The sequence below is a fragment of the Syngnathus acus genome, chromosome 8 (genome assembly GCF_901709675.1).
Source record: "Syngnathus acus chromosome 8, fSynAcu1.2, whole genome shotgun sequence".
Lineage (NCBI taxonomy): Eukaryota > Metazoa > Chordata > Actinopteri > Syngnathiformes > Syngnathidae > Syngnathus > Syngnathus acus.
This window is the reverse complement of record NC_051093.1, coordinates 4,450,837-4,473,115: the sequence shown is the minus strand read 5'-3', so window position 1 is coordinate 4,473,115 and position 22,279 is coordinate 4,450,837. Positions and strand designations below refer to the sequence as shown.

Sequence of the window (22,279 nt, the reverse complement as noted above, 5' to 3'; positions counted from 1 at the left end):
TTCATTGGGTAGGTGGGGGCAGCAAGGTTGCAGGCTGCAATATTAAACCATCAATCACCCCACTCCCAAATTAGGCATTTTACATCACACAAGCACGTTACATCCCCCTCCCCTCCCCACCCCTCCCTCCCTCCCACAGGTGGGGTCCAAGCCTGGGGAGGAGAGATTACATCACATAAGCGACGACCGTGCAGCAAGAGCCATGAATACATTAGTGCATTACCCAAACGCATCCAACACGCTAATAAATCATAATGAATAATATCACATTAACTTGTTGTTTTTATTTTAACTCGGAGCTATATGAAGTATGCATATGTTTGAATTTTACTATGGTCCAATGCGCAATAGCTTCTGGTCATAGAAAATGGAAGAAGTGATTTACATGAATATTTCCTAAAGTAGACTATAGGGGAAAAAATATGTTAAATACTTGGTAAGACTTTGAAATTTCGTAAAACACAGCAAGTGTATGGCGAGTCACCCGTCGAAGCGTGGACGACTTGTCCACTGCTCTTTGTGTGTTTTGGATTATAAGAACATCGGCGGTATCAAAAGAGCACGGAGGCCCCATTAACGAGCGCAGAGCGGCACCAGCAAAGGAAGCGACCCGATGACAGAGCGAGCGTAGCGCTGGGCTTTAAGGAGACGCCAAGGAGGAAAAACAAGAGCGGAGAAGACAGGCGGGAATATAGGCGAGGAGGTTAAACGAAGCGTGGGCTCGCATTTATCCCAATTAGCGACTGCGCGGGCTTTCGCCAAAGATGGGGGACGTTGTCCGGCCCCATTAACAATGTTTACGGACACGGCCGCGTCTGATTGGGGAATAGAAAGCCATTGCGGGAGTGGGCAGCAAAAAGCATCGGCCTCTTAAAAATAATGGCTCGAGTTATATTTTGACAACAAAACCATAACATCTTTGGGTATTAAGCATCTCATAATGGTGGGAACCTTTTCTAAAATGGCCGACATCCAACAATCACAAAGTAGCCCGAGTGGCAAGAGAAGTAGGAAGAGAACGCCATGGATGGGGAGAAAGCAAGAAAACAAGGCGAGGAAGCGACAAGAAGAAATGGGAATGAACAGAAGGCAAGCAAAAGCCACAACAAGTGTGACAAAATGTGTGATAAAATGAGACGACGAGGCTTCGTGCGGACATTAAACGAGTAAATGTGTTTTCTCGGAGTACACGTTCACAGGAAAGAAAATCAATTCAAATATTTCTGCCTCGAGTATCATACATATCCGTTTACCCATTACAGGGGTGTTTTTTTGTTTTCCATATTTTCTCCTAAACAAACCTTAGCAAACATGAGCTTTGATTGTACGGCCACTTTTTGGTCAATGGTAAGTGTCATGTTGGGAGTTCAAACTCTTCAGATTTGTCTTGGTCAGCTCAAATTTGCTGTTCAGGTGTATGACAAATCTGATTTGTGAGTAGAAATACATCTTAAGCCGCATTTACGTGCCGACAAATCAGAGCTCCGTTACGGTGATTAATACGTAATTAAGCAGGCTCCATCTTGGTTCCGAGACAATCGAAAGAGAATTAAAGGCATCATACAAATGTCACGTATGATGTGTTTTGTAATTTAGCGCAAATGTAGGAGTATGGAAAATTTGGAGGAGGGATCGGAAAAGCTTAAAAGTAGCCTTCGTGCTCGCCGACATGTTGGGCAGTTCCGGTGGGATTCTCAAAAATCTCGTTACGTTGGCTGAGATAAACCGCTCGTGGGCGAACGCTCCGCTGTGTTGCTGACCCGGTAATGCAAGACAAAATAACCTCCGTGGCACGTCGGTATGGAAGAGAAGGTAATCAAGAGCGCGGAGAAGGTTCGGGAAGGGGGGGGGAGCGCTTAGAGGCATATCTCAAGGAAACCAAAAAGGAATGCCAAGCAAAGTGGTGGAGTGTAAAAGGGAAGAGGAATAATTCAACCAAAGATCTGCTTTACTAATGGAATTTGTTCAAAAGCCATTTCATTCATGATTTGAATGTGTATTTATATCTGTAGAATGCAGCCTGTGTTTCGCAATCGATTGTTTCGGGGGGGGGGGGTTACTCTGGTTTCAAAGGGACAACCGTAGCCTTTCCTCCCACCCGACTCTGCTCCATGCGTGACCTCGCTCACCTCCTCTGCCGGCCTCAAGCTCAGACAAAATCGGAAGAGCGCCATCTAGTGGTGCGGAATGAATCAGACGTCCGGCATCCCACCCCAATTGACTTCGCCGTGACACCTGCATCCTCTTCAAGGAGCCTTAATGAAGCCACATTCATCAAAGTGAAACACTAACCATAGCAATTATCGGACTGATGTGTGCATCACTCACCAGGCGTCGCTCAAAGAAGTGTGCGTGTGTGTCTGTGTGTGTGTGTGTGTTTCCTGGAAGGGTCCCAAAATTAACAAACGGCGCTTATGGATGGATGAGGTGTCACTTTTTAGGGCTGCTCAACATGGAGTGAGTCAAAATATGAACAAAAGGAGGAACATGGCTGATAATATGAACTCATTCGCTGACAGTTCTGTTGCAATTCATCTTTGACGTCTTAAGTCGTCAATGCGACATGAAGATTGCGATTCGTTGCCTGACACCAAAAATAAATATTTTTGATGGTCTGACATTTCTTTTTGAAGTCCAAAAATCATGAATCTCCTAAAAGTGTTCATCAGGCTTCCCTGATAAAAGCTCACAGACGTGAACGGCGGTGTTAGACCCCGACAGTCCAATCAGAGAAGCTCGGGTCGATCGATCACGCCGTTATCTGCGGAAGAGGAATATTACCTGGTGCAAGAACAGCCCCGCCGGGCACGCGGCGATGCGGGAGTCCGATAGCCCGGCCGGGCTGTCGTCCATCCTGGCTGATTAATGACGAGCCGGGCCCGTTGTTTAATGCTTTTTAATAAGGGCCGGCGACGAGGCCGCCGCACGGACCAGACACGCCCATCTGGCTGACTGATGCGTTCACGCTTCCCTTCCCGTGCATTCTTTCACACATACAGTAAAAATAGACGCGCATATCATTAAAGTCACGCTTACGTTTTTGTTCCGTGCTCACACGTCATGTGAATTTTCAAACGGGGCTTCATCGCTCAAGCATATTTGCTGTGAGGCGAGCGTTCGTCTGAAAGCAAATGTGCGTCAAAATATTGATACATCATCTGAATTCATACACGGTAGCAATGATCAAACTCGTCTCAGTTGCGTAATACCCATCCATCCATTTTTTTTTTATAGATGTCTTCCTCATTAACGTTTTGAGTGAGCGGGAACCTATCACCGATAAAATCATCACTGGCTATAAAAAGACTACACACTCCTGTTCAAATGCCATGATTTTGTGACATTTCTCTCCGTCGTTACATGAAACAGTGTAGCAATTTTCAAAATAGACTGATGTGAGCATGTGACCCCCGAGCTGTTTCGGTAAATGTCTCGGGGATGCTTCCGCCTTCCTCGCACCGAATAATGAAACAGTTATTGTTGCAACCGGGCTTCACCAAAACTCTCCTCCTCCTCCTCCTTAAATCTTCATCCACTCTTTTTTTTCCTCCACAATGTCTTTTACTCTCGCCCTGCCTCGCTCTCCTCCACCCACCTGCCAATTTTCACTTCTCCTCCGCCCGGTTTCTCATGCTCCTTCGCTCTCGTTTCATCTATCACCTCCTCTGCAATGTTCTCATTTAATCACCCCCTCAAGAAACGTATTCACCTCGGAACGAGCGAGGGCCCCTTTGCGAGATTGCGCCAATTCCTGCGCTGCTAGAGAGGGGGCGCCATTCCAAGCAAAGATATTTAAGATACTGCTAGCCGTGCTAGGCTACATCCAAAAAGTAAAGTGGCAAACGACAGATTTTTGTTTTCCAAATGTGCCAACTTTACCGTTTTTATTTCCACTTTCCTGATGAGAACCCCTCGCGGCAATTTACCGTTTAAATATTCTGGATGAAGCTTCTCTTTATCGATTTGGGGGGGGTTTCTGGCTCCCAGCAACATTTAATAAAACATGTTCGGAGAGGTGCTGAACCCAGGCGCTAAGTGCTTGTTGAGTCACTCCCTCCATGTGTGGGTTGGATTGAAAATGTCATTTTTCCCAGCGCACACTCCGGCGTGAGATGCTCTCCCACTGGGAAGCCCTCGGTGAGGTAAACAGGAAGGCGGGACGCCGCGCTCGGATCGGACGGGTTTAATGAAACATCGGCTCTCTGAAGACTTGGGAGCCGAGGCACGAGTTTGCGTGAGAGCCACTCCGGGATTGACTGTTTTTAATATACACTCACATGTCATCGAAGTACACTTGGACAAACTAATAAGATCCAGGTCTTTGGTGTCCCGAATAATTAGGCATATGGATGTCTTTTAATATATACTTATTATCTTCATATTTCTTTGACACCTCCCCCGAAGGCAAAATGGCTGCCCTCTGCTGCTCTCACCACCCGAATCCCATCTGTGCATTTATTTACACACGAGGCTCTCACAACACATGGGCGGGATCCAAACAAATGCACGCTTTCATGTGAGCATATAGCCGCCGTACACGTTCCTATGCGGGCGCAAGGGAACATATGTAAATGCAGCAGATACGCAACGTCGATTTCACACGCCGGCGAACCCGCCAAAGGCGATTCCGTTTCGGCGTGTACGAGGACGTGACAGACAATAGAGATCAAATGGAAAGTGGCATACGTAATATTCCCGGGTCAATATAAGGTGCGTCGGTGCGTCCTCATCGGAATCAATCAGTCGTCATTAAAAAAATGGAGCGGAATAATCAAATTCTCAAGTCTTATTAGAGGCGGCCAAACGTTTTCACACGTTCCAGTAGAATGTGTTGCCTCCATTTTATCATTTCTATTTCTTCCCTGGGAGGTAATTATTACAAAGTGAGCCATTTGGATCATGTAGGCGCAGCATATGACCATTTTGCTACATGCCTATTAAATGCTAACAATAGTCCTGTCATTGTCCACCCTGATGTATTTTACTAACGTCTGCACAATGTTATTTTTTTTTTAAAAGCATTGAATTCCAAACAGCAGGATATGTACTGAACACAATCTAAATCCACTTTTCGAGTGACTTTGACTTGCTCGCTGCTTTGCAACAGGCAAAAGCAGGTTTTGAAAACTCCGTTGTAATCATTATCTCTAAGTAGCTCATCTAAGAGTGCGAGCGCACAGCTTGTAGAGGTGAGCCAGCGCGGTGTAAAGAATATTTCCAGTTCTCGGCTCCCAAGTGATGTATCATAACAATAATCATCGTCGCTCCCGGAATGAAGGTGCTTCTTTCAAAACAGGAAGGAGGGGGGGGGAGTGGAGGCAGAAGTGTGGTAATTATGCAGCTGGAATAGAGTTGCTGCCCGGCGAGAGCCTAATGAGCTTACTGAAGTCCGCCATTGAGAATTGATTTAGGAGAAGAACGAAAAGAGGGGGGAAAAAAGGAGGTGATGCCCGGCTCCAGTTGTTGTGCGTTCCACTGACAGGAAGCCAACGCGCAAAGATATTCCCCCAGAGTTGGAATATAATAAAAGTGCTCGACATCATCAACACTGCACAAAAACACGATAAAATGTGTACAAAGTTGAATGACATCATAAAAAGTGTTTTTTTTTTTAAGACAGCGATCCTGCTGTTTTTGCAACCCCCCGGAAAAAAAAAGACGAGGTACATCGGAAAGGTTAATAGCCTCGCTTTTAACAGATCAGACCGCAGGAGACAAGGCTTTCAGGCTCAATTTTCACACAAAGTTCGCTCAGTAAGTGCTCTTCCATCTTTTTACACATTTTGTCCTTCATTACCAACTTTTCAGTCATCCCGCTGAACTCCATTCACGGACTATTTAGGCAAGGTAAATGAGAAGCAGCAACGGTGCGCCTAAATTACACTGCAAGGCCATTCGAACTTGTTTACCAATTCCTAAAACTTGATAAGTGTTTTTTTTTTTTTTTCCACAGCTGCAAGGACATTAAAAAAAAAAAAAAAAAAAGAAGAGCCGTTAATAGTTTTTCCAGAAAGAAAGGCTTATAACTTAATCCTAGATGACATGTTTCGGAGTAAGTGTAAAGCTTAGGAAGCATTTCAGTGGCTTTATCGGAGGCTTTGCTGCACATAAGTTGTATCCTCTCCACATCGCCCCCCCCCCCTCCTTGCCCCTTCCCCTTCATGCTCCTTGCCTGCAGCTCACACATTCCAAATATGCACAGCTGCAAAAGTAAATCAACGACAAAAACAGGTGCGAGTGTGTTTGCGCGAGAGGAGATTTTAACACTGCTTACGGATTCAAACTCGCCATCTGTCATGAACACAACGTGCGTGGCACTCTCTGGCGCTAATTGACTTGCACTCTGCAAGCGATCGCGACAAAAATGTGTGCAAGTGTCCAAATTTGTCACTCTCGATATTAGGAAGCTCCTATTTAAGTCTTTAATTTAAAGAAATTTATTGTGCTGATCTACAGTGGTGTGTTGGATACACAATTAGCATAAGCTAACAGCAGTAGTCTTCCGTTTCACTTTATTCTAAAGTGCTTAACTTTTATTTATAATTGAAACCCTAAACATGATCTAAAACATTGCCAAAAAGATTGTAATACGACATTTAGGGTCTGAAATGAATTAATCCCATAGCTGTTGAGCTACTGTGTTTTGTTGGTTATCCAATTAGCATAAGCTAACAGCACTAGCCTTTAGTTTATTTTCTAATTGGATTTATTTTCGAACAGTGATGTATATTGTTTGTTTTTTATTTGTTTATTTTTTAAATCATGTTCGAAATAAAGATTCATTCATTCATTCATTCGTTCATTTCATTACACTGTGGTCAACTTGTATCGTTAAATGAAACCCTAAATATGACCTAAAATATAGCCAGTACAGTTAATAAAGATTTTAAGGCGCTGACATTTAGCGTCTGGAATGAATTAATCCACTTTGTAAGTAGTTAGAAAACATAGCTGTTGAGCTACTATGTTTTGTTGGTTGCGAAATTAGCATAAGCTAACAGCATTAGCCTTTCATTTTATTTTATTACACAGTGCTTAACTTTTTTTTATAATTTATCATTATAATTTTATAATGTTTGTATAACTGAAACACTAAATGTAACCTAAAACAGTTAATAAAGATTTTAAGACACTGACATTTAGCATCTGGACAGAATGAATCCACTTTGTAAGTAGTTAGAACACAAAGGCGTCATGTCACGGTTGTGATGTTAAAGGCATGATTAATATCGCAACTTCTTATTTCCTAATTAGCTGTGACTGGCCATCTGAATACCTCCAGTAAATGTATTTCAAGTAGCTACTCTAAATGCTGCAGAAAAGTGCTGAAGCATTTACGGAGAAGGCGTGGGGGCTCAGCGAAGCAAGTGACACAGCACTATTATTATTGCAGTGCTTTGTATTTTTTGGGGCCTGGTGATATATTACCTATTCGGAAAATTTCTGTCGGATCTCTGGTCTAATTAGCCGACTAATTCATATCACTGGCGATGTTGTTTCGATAACAAAGCGAGTCTCCCACGCGGGCGGGAGCAGGCCCACGCGTAGGCGCTCGCTATTCATGTTGTTGCAATAACCAAGGCTTGCCAACAGAGGTCAGAGATGACGTAAAAGCTCTTTAAATCAGATGACTGCTCCTTAAAAGGGGGATGAATGCATTTATCATTGTGCAATTTTTTTCAAAACAAATCCCACAGGTGGGAGAAGTTCAACTGACTGTTTTTTTTTTCCATTCGCTGTCACATGAAATGCAGACAAAGTGAAGTGCTGTGAATACTTTCCAGATCCACTCCAAGCTCGAGTCCGAGTTAATACTAACGCATGAAAAAAAAAAGACAGTGAAGTGAAGGAGTGTGGGAGCACTCGAGGATGGCGGCTATCAGGGAGCACGCAGAACCCCGTTTACACGTCACCGAAGCGTGTTGCTATAGAAGCGAGAGCAGGTTCGGGTTTTTTTTGTTGTTTTTTCTTTTAAATAAAAAGGGACATCACACACCTACACATAAAAGAAGCGTTCATTTAATGTGCTCCTGAGGGACCGGCTCACTGCCGCACACTATTCATCCCCCCCCCCGCCACCTCTACACCTCATCCTTTCAATCACTGACGCTGTTGCTCTTTTTTGCAGGTGCAGGCTGTATGAATTAAAATACAAAGAAAAAAAAAAAAAGCGGAATTGAATAATTCATCCCATTTGATTTTATTGGGCTGTTAAAATGTCCATTTACAATGCTCCGCTCAGCACAAATCTTTTGTCGTTTTTCATTATTCAGGATTTCCTTTGGAAAGAAAGCTAATGTCGTAGCGAGAATAAGTACAACGGCGACCGATAAAGGAAACAACTCAAACTTTTATGATTTTAGCTTTGGAAAAAAAATAGTCCATTAAAGACTTGACTAATGTTTGTTTACTTTTTTTTTATATATATATAACTGTATTTTATGCATTTCCAGGAGCAGAGTGGCTAACTGAGAATCTCTCTATGTGGCCGAGGCAAGGCCAAACATTCACGGCGGCCCGGAAGATTAACAACAAGGCTAGTCGGAGAACCTCATCGAGAGAAACACAGACCAAACCGATAAAAAGGCGAAATTAAAAACCAGCTCTGATTTAATTATAATGCCTCTGGTTTTCATTAAGCTTATATTTTTTTTTTCTGGATCTCGGCCAGCCGTCCCCACCGCCGACCGGCCCCGCGTTTGCAGTTTGACCCCGACAGATTTCGAGTGCGCCCACGGGTTAAAGCGCTATTCATGAGCTCCATTTGCGTCTCTCCATTTCTACGAGCCCTTTGCCCCCCCCCCCCTGCTCCAGTCGACTTGAGTAGGGCTGCTTGTTTGACATAACCTTCTTGAAAAATTATAATTTGTATAATTGTATGGAAATGTAGTGCTCGGCAAATCTCATGGAAAGAATAGCGTTTGTTGAGTTCGGGCAGTTTCTTGTGCAGGTAAAGAGAGAAAAAAAGAAAAAAAAAAGACGTAAGATCATCATCCATTTTGTGGCTCTGATGATTTCATTTGAATGCGTTTCAACCTCTGGCAGGTTTTGTCAGCCTGCAGTTTCAGCAGAGGTGACATCCATTCATTATTAATGATTGGCTGGCGCCAGTACAATACATCACCTGTGCCCTTAACACGGCTAATTACACTTTTATGGGCGATAAGTAAGCCGGACAAATGAACTGTCGGCGCTCGCATTGCGTCATGCTAATTACCGCGGGACGCCAGATGCTAATTAGTTTTATTACCATCCGTATGTTGGCTTTTAATGTAGCGCAGAACTGGCAATTCTGCGGTTTGTCATCATAATCCGATAGAAGAGGACGTTTGTTTGGACGCTATCCGGATATAAAGACATATAGGGGCCAGACAGCCCGGGATGTGCTTTCGTTCAACGAGGCCCACAGATCTCGGCGAAGTCACTTCCTGCTGTCACAATAAGCACCGGCCGGTGACGGATGAGCGGGCGACTGTCTGCGGGGAGAGAGGTCAAGCGTATTAACGGCCTCCTTTGAGAGGAGTCGAGATCTATGGACCACCGACGAGATGTGTTTGCCGCCACTGCCGGCCGCGGCTATTAAAACAAAGATTACGAGGAGGGAATAAACACACAAGTGTCACGTTTTGGGTTTCCGCCCGCCGGTGACGACATTTGACGGATATCGCCCGGAGCCAGGTCGGAGGCGACGCCAGGAACTGTCAGATGCTCATTGTGTTGTCGTGAAGAAGCTAGCGCTTCTTTGAACGCGAGGTAACCATGACAACGGGCTATCGCTACAAAATAGGGGCGACCTGATTCCCAGCTGTTAAGTCAGGCAACTTTGTAAAAAGACGAACAAGAAAGGAGGATGAGGCTTTTAAAACGGGAAGAGAAATGATTAACACTTCAGGGCTAAATTATGGCTCTGAGTGAATCAAGGCAAATTAGGCAGAGGGTGGAGGGCGGCTGAAGGGGGAGTCAGGAGAGCTCAGAGGAAGCAGAATACTTCAAGGCCGGCGGTGCTGTGGTCCTCGTCTCTGTAGTGGAGACTCAAATCACACTACCTGCACTTTAATTAGAGATTATGGAGATGCTTCAGAGAGCGGAGCAGGACGAGAGGGATACATACTATATATAGGGAGTTGGTCATTAGTGAATCTGAGAGTACAATTAGGAGTGGATGATATGAAGCGGATCTTCTGTAGGTGGATTGGGGGGTTACAGCAAAATCAGCATTTTGTTTCCCGTGGCTAGGCATGAATACCACGAGGGAAGGTTTATAGATTATAGATAGCATACAGTAGTCGGCAAGGATGAGTTCAGCTGTGCCTCGAGAGTAAATTATTCTAGGAGTATAATATGGACGTCCAAATATTGAAGCCATATGGAAGTTTGTTGAATTTGTTTGAACTTTTCAATTTGAAGCCAAGCCGAGTTGATCACAATCTGAAAAGACTGGATGGGAAGTGTACTTTTTAATTTATTGCATTTTTTTTCTCTCTCCACAATTGTAACACAAAACAGCCATATCAGACCCGTAACAGAAAATGTGCTATTCATCCATCTGTGCCTTTTACGCACAACAACTTTCCAAAGCATTGTGAATGCACAATATTGGTTGGATATTATTTCCCGCTTCTTTGTCAGAGCGGCTATTACAAGACAACGACCCGAAAAAGGGCGGATAAATCCCGGCTTTAAAATCAGGCATAAAATGGGTTCATGATTTATTTTTTTTTTCCTAGTCGAGCGAGTCAGGCAGACGTGTTTCGAATTGTTCGACTTTGGCAGAGGTCTACGCCATGCCGGTTTAATGTAGCGACATCAATTACCATCGTTTCGCTCGCTCTGAAAAATATCTCACCCAACGCAGATCCTGCCACATGCATTTTCAGTCGTCTTTGAGACCAGGGGAGCGTCTAAGGGTGGCCGCTTTGCCAGGATTTAAGGTCCCCGTTAATCCCCCCCGCCTTTATGGCTCCGACGCTAAAACACATTTTCGTGCTCATGCTCTGTAGCAGCCGGCTTTGGTGTGCGACTTAAGCTCGCAGCAACAAGGAAGTAAAGATCCCGCCATTTTTTCTTTCCACGCGAGAGATTTCTTTTTTCCCGGTGCCATACTGTTGGCCGCGTGTATTTTGCGGATTAGTGGCTTAATCGACCCTGTAATGGGGAGATCGGACTAGCATAGAAGCATGGAACGAAACACGCGCGTACACACGGGTTGACACTTAACTATATTCCTCCGGTTTAAGCAAACAAACGCCTGACTTGATTAAAACCACCACGCTGTCATCACATGCTCACGTAGAAGTCAAGAGGTCACCGCTGTGTCGGAAAGCAGCCCGCCTCCCACCGGGTCCGGTGGGCTGTATGTACACACCACACAGGAACACTAATAACCTCATACGTCTTCCCCTCAACAGCCAGAAAATGTACTCGCCCGCACCACAAAGTGTATTAAAGCACACGTACAGGTAATATGCTGCAGCTGCACAGTAGAGCGAGGTCTCTCCGGGGGGGTCACTGCGTTGTCTCAATGAACAATGAGCACTCTAGCTAATGCTTGTACAGACTTCGGAGGTCACCCCACTGAGTCACCGGCCGTGAATTTTCCAGCAGCGCACGTCCATCTCTGGCTTCAGACAAGCGTTGTAGCAAACCCGGTTTGAGTTGGAGGACGGCGACGTAATCCGGACGTTATCTCTCAAACAGCGTCGTTTATGGTATCCGGTGCAATGTGGCTGATAAGATGAACAAACAGTTGGGATCATTAGAGCGGAGATATTGTGTAATCACTGCGATAATCTTCCCCTAATCCCGACATCGGCCAAATGTGCCAGTGGCGCCAAAGCAAGCGCGCCGATACATCGGCCAAAAAGACAGGCGCTCCGTTCCAAATGCAGAAATAACATCCAAGTTGGACGGCACACACTCTTGTGCATGCAAAAAAAGTGGAGCCAGTATTGGCCAACAGTTTAGATTTGGACTGCAGGTCTTCATGTTGAAATAGTTAAATCAGTGATTCTTTCATGTTCCACAAGAGGGCGCCACTTAGTACGACATAGTTATTTCAAGAATTAAAATGACGAGAAAAAAAACAGATGTACTAAAACAATTTTTTTTTAGTTAATTATAGTTTTACAAGACTGACCAGATCATCCACTGTACTCCTTTTTATAAGCACATAGCCAAGTTATTGCAACATACACGCAAAGTCTGACAAGACACTGTTATTTTCTTCTAATCTAATAACAGGCTGTGTGCACAAGGCACACGCTCAAGAAGAAAAAAAAAATCAATACTCTCAAGTCAAATATCAAGATTTCTTACATCCTACTATTTTCTACCTCTTTTGCCTGCTCTCCCTATTGCTCACCACTCCCTTCTTGAGCTGAAATTGTCCACCTCCTGATCTCAGAGACAGCATCCCGCGCTGATCTCGGCCGGTACGATGCCCGCGAGGCTGATCGATTCCAATAAGGAGACATTTTCCCAGGATGCTCATCTCCTCTCGGTGACCCACGCCGATGCCCCCCTCGGGCCCGGCACGGGACCCCAATCCTGGAAGCGGAAACCTACGCGCTTGTGGGTCATCTAGGCCCTTGCATTTATTTGATAGACGCTCGTGGATTCGTCTTGGCTCGCTCTCCTAGCTCGGCATATAAAAATGGACAAGAGCGGGAGGGAGAGGGGGGGATAAGGAGCCATTTGGGGAAACATGCGGAGATGTAGATGCTGTAGAATTTAATTCATCCAATCTGGCATCTTTTCTTCTCGAATGGCGAGCTAAACAAAACCGGATTTGTCAATTTAGGAGTGTTTGCAGATGGACAGAAGATTGGAGGCACTCAAGATGGCCAACGAGGACGGAGATCATTCTCTTCCCATGTCTCGCCGGAAATGAGAGAGGGGACATGAGGAGGCAGCCTGTTTTGGTTTTATTTGATTTTTTGTCTAAATCCTTGGCACAAGCAAAATGCAGCGTGCGTGCCAGTGAAGCATTTTTGTAATTAATTGAATGGACAGACGCGGGCTGCAAGACAAAGGCGACTGAGGGAAAGGTGTCAAAAGGGAAAACTCTTCATGACTTACTTTTTATATCATGTAAAAAAAAATATATATAGAAGCCTCGTCTCTGTAGTTGATTTGAAGTTGGGGGCTTAATGAGATCCCAGCGGTATTACAGTAACTACCAATGTGGAAAATAGAAAGAGACAATGACAAGAGAACGAATCCAAACGAGAGCAGCGGATACGATCCCACCGCCAGAGCTGACCCAATAACGGTCCTCCTGCCGAGCTCAACAGTTGCTTATTGATAAACATCCCCCGTGAGCCGGCAGATTGCTCGAGCCCGGCCCGTGAGCGATTGGCCGAGGCGTTGCGGCGGCACCGGTCCAGCCCTTTGTGCCCAGCAAAGGAACGGAAAACAGATGCCACATAAAATGCTCTGGCGCCGGGGCCGTGTGTTGATTCACTCGCTCGATTTTCTCTCTTTGAACAATGCGGCTTTATTACATGGATAAATATACTGGACGCTTGCTTGCATGCGCACATGTGCGGGTGCTTATGTTCCGGAGTGGATCCAAGCCGTGACAAAAATGAAGAAAGAAAAAAAATTGTAAATTGACAACACATCTATGTTAATCTGATAAATTCGGAGGTACATGTAAAATAGGGTTTGATTGATAGTTTCAGCGACAGGTGGAATTTATTTTCTAAAACGTCCTACGCGTGGTAAAATTTGTCAACCTCCTGCCAAAGCGAAAATGTGTTTTCCTGATGATTTGAAATGTGTTCACTTGTTGTTTTCCTACTTTTGGGAGGGAACACAAGCACCACTGGAGGTAATATGAAGCTAATGTGTGACGAATTAAGGCAAAGGGCACCGGAGGCAAGCTGCGTGGCGGCGCCGATGAGTGGCGAGGAGATGAGGGCACGGAAAAATGCCGAGCTGAAGGGTTTGGAAGAGCAAAATCAGCACTTATGCAAACACTTGAGAAGGAAAAAAAAAAAACTTCACACAGCCATTCATGCTGCGTGTTTGGCTGTACGATGAATCTCATCCATATGAGGATGTCACACCGGGCAAAGTCGTCTCTTGGAAAAGCGGGCGGCCATTGTGCTGCGAGGCTATTACATGGTCTAACAGAGCTCAACTAATAACGGCCACCGAGCCAACCTACCGACTTCCTTCCCAGATCACATGCCACAGTTGGAACCGTTTTTTACCAACGACTCGTCCCTATAGACACCTCTCAAACACGACTGGCAACACAGAAAGTAACACCGGTCAACACAGCCACAAAATAAAATCGTATTTCCGATTTTAATCAATTTTCACTCATCGGAAAGATTTTAATCAATTTTACCTTATGGAAACAGCATTTTTCAGTTTGGAGTAGTAGACTTTTGGTTGTTGAATATACGATACAAAAATGTGAAACGAATGAATAATCGTTTTTTCCTATAATCAGCCAGCCAGATTGGAAACACCCTAGAAAGTTGCTTTTGACCATAGGCCGTAAATTCAAAGAGAAACAAGTTGTTGCCACAATCCCTGTTTAATTGCTGCGAGCGTGTTTGTGTTTGCTCGTCAGTTTGAGAAGCGGTGGGAAGCTTTCCGAAAGCTCTTCCCACGAGGTTCATCGCCGTCGTGGCTCAGCACACATCTGTCTCTTGCTCAAACACAAATCTCCAGTCCAAAGCCTTTGCGCATCGACACCTTCGCTCCCTAAAAAAAAAAAGTTGCGGCCAAAGAGCGGCGAGTTGTTTACTGTTGTCATTGTGAATTGCGACGCTCGGATTTGAAAGTTTGCCTTCTGCGCTTTGCCGCTGATTGGATCGATTCCGCAGAGCGACAAGAACGATAAAGGGAGATGACATGTGGAAAATCATTGTATTTAATAGTCAGCTCTCATCGACTTTTGCGACGTTGTAATTGCGCCGAGCCAAAATGCGTCCTTGATGAGGTTTCGGATTACATGTACCGCCACCAGTGCCTATTACGCTGACTCCTCGAAAATTTGCTTCATTGCTCTCAGTGATGGAAAACAGAGCAGAGTAGAAAATGTGTCATTGTTCTTTTTCTTTTTCTTCCTCCTCAATGACTCGGCCATCCGCGAAGAAAAGACGGAGCCGCGCAACTACCAATGTTGTTGCACCGACATATATTACCTTACAGTCAATGCGCTCGTTTCCAGGTGACATAATAGCGTTGCGTAATAACGCGGTGAGACAATGAGTGCGTTTGCACAAAAAGAGCTCCTTTGGGGGATTGTAATGGAACGCCATTAGCACGCGTGCACACAAGCACCGCTCCGAATGGCCTTCATTGCAAGTGGGGGCGCACTAACTGCAAAGTGTCTCGACGGCAATGCATGGAGCATCCGCCCCCACTGCCCCCCCCCTCCCCTCCCCATGCACATCAGGCCTCTTGCCTTTGCACACCCGCTCCCTCCCTTGACTCATTTCTTCCTTCATCAACTCAATGACATCCATCTATGGGCCGTGACATTACAGAGAAACAGAGCCGGGGAAGGAGGACGTGGCGAAATGAAAGGAGGGGGGGGAAAAAAAAAAAAGATTGAGACTGCACGGGCAAGCGGGGGAGATTAAAACAAAAAGGGTTAGCGGGGTTGCGGGTGGGGAGGGGGGGAGGCTTAGAATAAGATTGAGAGGGAGCAAGCGAGACGGCGAGCGAGGGACGTGCGAGCGGTTCCGTCAATGTCACGAGGCGACGTTGAGGTGGCCGCGGACATGGGTGAAGGAGCGGTGAAGCGGCTTTGACGGCGCCGCACTCGTGTGACGAGGGGAAACGCTCTCCCGCTCTCCTTGAGAGAAAAAGGCTCAATAATTCAAAGGAGAGGTGGAAGGGCGGGGAGAAGAGAAAAAAAAAAAAAAAGAGTGGAGGGGAAAGCTGTGTAATGGTGCCTGACGGAGTTATAGAGGTTAACTTTGGCGTAGGGGAGGTCAAAGGTCTCATAATGACGTTACTATCATCAGATGGCTATTTACACTGATTATAATAAGTCTACACACCCCTGTCCAAATGCTTTTTTTTTTTAATATATATATATTGTTTTGTAATTTAGTGCTTCCGCTGTAGTGAGCTAGCGAGCTGTGCAGTTAATTCCAGTTTTATGACTGCAGCAGTTTGCCAAATAAGCAACTCATTTACTTTCAAAGATTGGGGGACTTATGATCGTGAAGGAAACAGTCAAACACTGAATCAAAATGGCCTACAAGTGTCTTCTCTTCAAAGCAAGAAAATCGAGAAAAAAAAGCGGACGAGGGAAAACAAAATGGCCCTCCAACAGCTGTCTGTTAAGCCTTGGTTCTTCAAGAGACTATTCACTGCTATAAAAAAAAAATTGACGGATTCAAGCTCAACTGAGAGCAAAAAAAAATGAGCAGGGTGAGCTATTCCTTTTGTAGAAAAAAAAAAAGCTGTTTTTTATTTTCATGTGAATTTGTATTAAGATGGATTGTCCACCGTTGGAGTTCTTTTTTGACAGCCTATTCTCTTTTTCTGTCTAATTCATTTAAGCCTATCACAGACTTGTGCTGCTATAATGTCACAATTGTGGTCGCTGAGGCAGTTTTAGCACCCAAAATTTATTCTGTTATTCCTCCAGCCGAATTATGTGCTGCAGCTTGGGCCAAGTGAACTTAATTTAGCCTTGTGAAAAAAGGTAATACGACTAAGACTAAGATAGTACGTAATGAGGGAGGAGGGGAGCTGGAGGGAAAGAAAAATTGACAAGACATTAATTCCGAGATTTAGCTCTAAGCTAAATGAATGTTCAGCTGCGTAAAAATAAAAAAGGGGTCACGGTGAGTGAAGCCGCGACAAGAGGACACGGATTGAAATTCCTCCCGACGCAGCCGCTTTTAAGTGTCTTTCTAGGGGCAAAATAAAAATTGGATTGCCAAAGATTTCGGAATGTGGAATTGTTGGCAAGTGGGATGACAATAATAGCCGCTGAGCTAATTAGAAGATGACTTCAATTAAGCATTAGGCAACAAGATAATCTCCATCATTTCTCCAAACTCTAATTTGAGTGCAGATATTCATTTAGGTGAAGAATGGTATTCATTTTCTCCATCTTGCACTCACACAAATAGCCCCCCACCTCCTCCTCCCTTGGTGCAACTAGAAAAGGCTGCTTGATAGTTCCGGATTTGATGTGTGAAGGGACTACAGTGCATCCTGCTGGTGGAAAACACCAACAACAGGCCACACAAAGCACTTGGAAATGATGTATTTATCCATCCAACAACTTAATTAACAATTTTTCTTACCTTGTACTTGACAAATCCTCCAGATATACATAAAAATAAAGCTAAAACTAAAAGTAATTGAAAACTAACAAACTTGCTCTAAAAACGAATGGAAAAAAAATCTAAATATAAACTCAAAAACCTCAAACTTTTACCAACAAGCAACTTCTCAGTGGCTAAAATGCACGCAAACTTTGTTCGTCAGCAGAACCTTTTCACCAAATGACCCCAAGTATGAGCACAGTTGAATGCACAGCTGAGAAATGTATGTAAAATAATGCTAAATAATTGCAAAATAACGACCCCAAAGATATCGAGCCAAAGAGCTTTCATTCATCCCGGCAGCCGTGCGACGATTATGCGCCTCCAAACCGAATCACGCCCGCATAACGTTTATTCTGTACACGCTTACAAATGACGGCAATCAATTTCAAGTGTCTTTCAAAACAATATGAAGTACATCAGTCTGTGATTATTAACTTAGTGGTGTTGAACGGGTCCAGAGGGTCTGACTTTTAGACAAATGGGCTTTCTGGAAATCCACATTAAGCGCGGGGGGATCATCGCACTGCCATGTGGGAGCAATGGCGCCGTTGGCGCTTTGCGGCGTCTTCAAATATTGAGTTCAAAACAAAATGTGTACAGTAACAAAAAAACATTACGGCTATCAATTTGTCGTGTTTTATGCCCTCATTTTTGTAGTTAATCTAAAAATCAATAGATAGCAAGAATATAAATAATCTCGTTTATAGTCCATCCTTCAGACGATTAATCACGTCGATCTTACGACTCATACATTTTATTGGATTAATCCAGCTAATAGCCCGAAGGGCTCGTTAGTAAACAGCACATCGTGAAATATTTGCGCATATTTAATGCATCGCTGTAAACTTGCAAGTTGCACATTACACGGATCCGGCGTTCGGGTCGGGACTGCTCGAGTAGGGATCGTTACGGCAAGGCTAATAAATGGATTACAGTCGCCGGTCACAATATTAGGAACACTAGCAGAAGTTGAAACAAGAACTGCAGTGTCTATTTTTCAAAAGTTCATGTATTCATTGAACAATGATGTGGTTCGAGTAGAACATGAGACTTTCAAACATTGGGTGTTAATTCGGTTATTGCATATTAGAGGAAACAAATATTCTGAAACCTTTTTAAATTGATCGTAATGCCACCAAAGTGGTGTTAATGTAGCATGTAGTATTTTATGACTAAGCATGGCTCACCTGTTTTTTGTGTGGTCCTGTGACGTTGGCAATCTGAGTCCTGTCATTTTCAGTCAACAGCAAATCACAAAATGGCCGCCCCTGAGATGAATAAAAATTGCTTCATTCATATTCCACAAACACAATATTCATCAGAATACCGTATTTAGACTATTTTAGACTAACTACAACATATTACTGCAAAGAACATTTTTGACTTGACTTAATATAATTTTACATTCGAGAAACCCCTAATGAAATCATCTGAAGAAATTAATATATGACATGCAGTAAGATATGTATTTTTAAAATAGAAACTTGCTTGGATTTGGCCTTCAGAAATGACTATTAATGATTCTATAAATATGAGCTGACTTTGCAACCACTGCAATGGTGCTGTATTCAAACTTATTAAAGGAGTACCCGTGTATATCTTTTTGACAATAAAATTGAAATTGGAATAGCATTTGCCAAGGTAGGTCTCCTGCTGGCCACCTTCTGCTCAGCCAGCCTGCTTTGCATTTAAGGGCTCTACAAAGCAGTCAGGCTGGCTTTTTGGTTCCTCCATTCCTCAGTCATGGCAGGTGATGTGTGTGTGTGTGTGTGTGTGTGTGCGCGTGTGCGTGGGGTGCTTTGGCCCTACGGCCTAAGGCGAGGAGAAGTTCTCCGTGTGGATGAAAGCTCCGGCAGAGCAGAACTTTCACACTTTCTCCTCACAGAGCCTTTTGAGCACCGCGGGGACTCAATAGAAGCAAGTCATGTAAAAAGTTTGGTTAGGGGAGATTTTACACTCCACACCCAATCCCAGGCGTGACTATGGATCCGTGTTGCATTCCATCCAACATGGCACCCACTTGCTGCTATATTCTTTTTTTAATACCTCTAAAGTCGAACACGATCCTGCTTGCACAGGAAATTATGGAAACTAATCATCTGTTTCGAGGCCATCCTAACATCTGTGTGCTGGCAATGCTGTAAGTAATATTCTATCGAATTTTTAATTGCAAAAACAGAAGTTAAGCACTGCATCAATATTCAGTACTGTACAAATGCTCCGATACTACACATTGATACTCGCAGGAGACAACATTTTCAAAGGCAATGTTATGATTAAGTATCCCTATCAGCATTTGGTGACATCTCGCAATATATGCTGACATGTCATTATTGGTGTATTTTTCTAGAAATTGCCGATTAAACACTCATACAGAGCAAGTAATGACGTCTTGTTCTTCTTCCTGAGCACTGTTATTTATGACGACATGAATAAGCTCCATGCATTCATCCACCATGTCCAATCTTTTAATTGAATCCAGCATGTCCAAATGTAGCATGCTTTAAAAAGTCTACTCCAGAGAGACGCGGGGAGACCAATGCAATGCAACTATGTTATTTCTGCAAACATAAAACATATTCCATCATTTTGCCTTAAGCCGCCTCCTGGCTTATGGTGCATGTGGACCAGTACATCGTGTTCAGAATGTTTGGGTCAGCATTTTGAGGAGTTTTATACAAAATGTAAAAAAAAAATAACAACTTACTGAATTTGCTGAGTTGGTGCTTCGACCTTAATTTCCAGCTTGTTGTTCCACATTGCACCTGATGAGAATATATTTTTCCCCCTCCGTGCTGGAAATACACTACAGACTCCTTTTAAGATGACCTGCCAACAATAATTCACACACGGGTGAATACGAAATGTGCCTAAACAAGGCTGGAAAATGCTGTTGGTCTGGAAAAAAAAACATTGTAGCCATATATTAAGTGTGCAATTATAGTATGCAGCAGAAGAGAATAAGTGCGTAAATTAAAACAATTGAGAGGGTAACCAACTGACCAAGTTTGGATGTCAGAATTCTCAGAAGATGTAGAACCATACTTGTCCACTAGCAGGTGCTGTAACGGTAAAAAAAAACGTATTAATGTATTTTATAAATGTTATATTGTGCATTTAAGTATAAAGGTAATCAATTAGATTAAAAAGATAAATTATACAAAAAATGGTGCATTCGATACACATCATATAACATCTATAAATCCACTTAAAAGTAACTGTAATGGTAAACTGTATGATTGTTTTCAATTATTTATCGACATTAATTTTTACATCGTGTACAGTCACAAAAGAACTAAATATAAAAGAATGTTACTTATTTTCGAAAAATACATAAAGGTCATGCACGACAAGGCTGGATTGTGTAAACTTTTCCAAATATAAGTAACAACCTGTCAGACAGCATAAGATGAAGCGAAAATGATTTTTACAAAAAAACAAATTAGGATAGTTACATAACTTATGCTTATTCAAAGTTAGCCTCTTGAATTCTAAGTGTGACAATAAGCCTAGTCATTTCCTCTGTGAACAGTGGACCGAGGAGGTCAATAAACCAAAACTCAACATCTTATAAAGTGCAACAATACACTCCAAATCTATTTCAGTATGTGTAAGAGCGGACAGACTTAATCAGCACAGTCTCCAGGCTGTGCTCTGCAAGGACAATTTATTCCTGACAAAAAAAGGCAAATGTCATTTTGCACATATTGTATCAAGTTAGCACAAAGCGTTCGTTCTATTCCAAGACTGACGTGTTTGGCTTGAAGGGTCACTGTGACTCCAAAAATGAATCATTCCCATGAATTGCCTATTTTTTTTGGTTCCAACCCAACTGTCTGATAAAAAAAAATAATAATAACTAACCCTAAAAAAAAACACTACAGTTTAGAACGTGAAATGGGGACTGCAAGAGGACAAAATAATACCTGCACCTCACAAGCACATTTTGCTTTGAAATGCTTTTTCATTTTATTTTATTTTTTAATTAGTCAGACTATTCTTTGATAGCTGCAGCCAAAATGTTAACCGCTTCCCAGGAACTTACCAGATGCTGTTGTTGATAGGTGAGTGTACTCAAGCCAGGTGCTTTGCTTTATGGGAGCTAGACAAGCAGAAAAAATGCTTATTACTCTGATTCAAACAGGACATGAACGATTAAACAGACTAAACAAAAATGAGAAGGTTTCCATATGAGGCTGGCCTACTTACTTCTGGACTCCTCTTCAATAAATGGAGACAAGAGAATCCCCAGAGAAAGATCCTGGAACTATTTAAGTCAACATTTGTGTATTTAATTTCTTTCTTATCTATCTTTTCTACCATTATCTTAAGAACTTATGTTGGGGTGAAAAGGACGAAATAAACCGTTCTTACCCAGGTGTGTCCAATCAAAACACAAAATGTCAACCAGATAAAGTTTACGTACAAGATGAATGTTGACACAAAATATGCCAGGAATATTATGACACGATGAAACTTAATAACGCTGAAATGATAATTCCTTAAAACGAAGCTAAATGATAACCTAGCAAAAGTTGTGGCGACTTACGTTGTCCGACCGCAATAGATAAACACCGGAAATAGAACAGACATACCTTTCACAATAAAACCGGAAGTATCACTTCATTGTAATTACAAAATAATAATGACTAAAGTTTGCCTTTAAAGCTGAGTTGTTTGCAAGATGGATAGATGTTTGACACATGGTGGTATGAAGAACTAATAATTTCTCTTCTGGTGACAATTGCAAAATAATTTCGACGTAGCCAGTCTGAAAATAAACGCAGCCGAGAGAACATTCAGTCTCCATCCTGAGCCCTTTTCTGCCCTGTGTTTGTCAGGAAGTTGTTGAGACAGCTGGACTTGCACAGAGGTCCCTCCTCATTGTTTGAGAACTCCAAAACGAGGCACAACCGACACAAAGCAGTCCAAAATGTTGTAAGCGCTCCATCTCTCTGTATGCGCGT

At 43.2% G+C, this 22,279-nt stretch overlaps 2 long non-coding RNA genes across 2 annotated transcripts; both read right to left on the bottom strand.

Annotated features, from left to right (window-relative positions):
- Positions 1-20,028: 20,028 nt before the first annotated feature.
- LOC119125948 lies at positions 20,029-20,986 on the bottom strand. Its single transcript, XR_005098556.1, has 3 exons — positions 20,939-20,986; positions 20,316-20,374; positions 20,029-20,141 (listed from the first exon to the last, which is right to left on the bottom strand). It is a non-coding gene; the product is annotated as an uncharacterized LOC119125948 (long non-coding RNA).
- Positions 20,987-21,356: 370 nt separating this feature from the next.
- Positions 21,357-21,603, bottom strand: LOC119125954. The gene is made up of 2 exons (XR_005098561.1): positions 21,522-21,603; positions 21,357-21,414 (listed from the first exon to the last, which is right to left on the bottom strand). It is a non-coding gene; the product is annotated as an uncharacterized LOC119125954 (long non-coding RNA).
- Between the last annotated feature and the right edge of the window lie 676 nt (positions 21,604-22,279).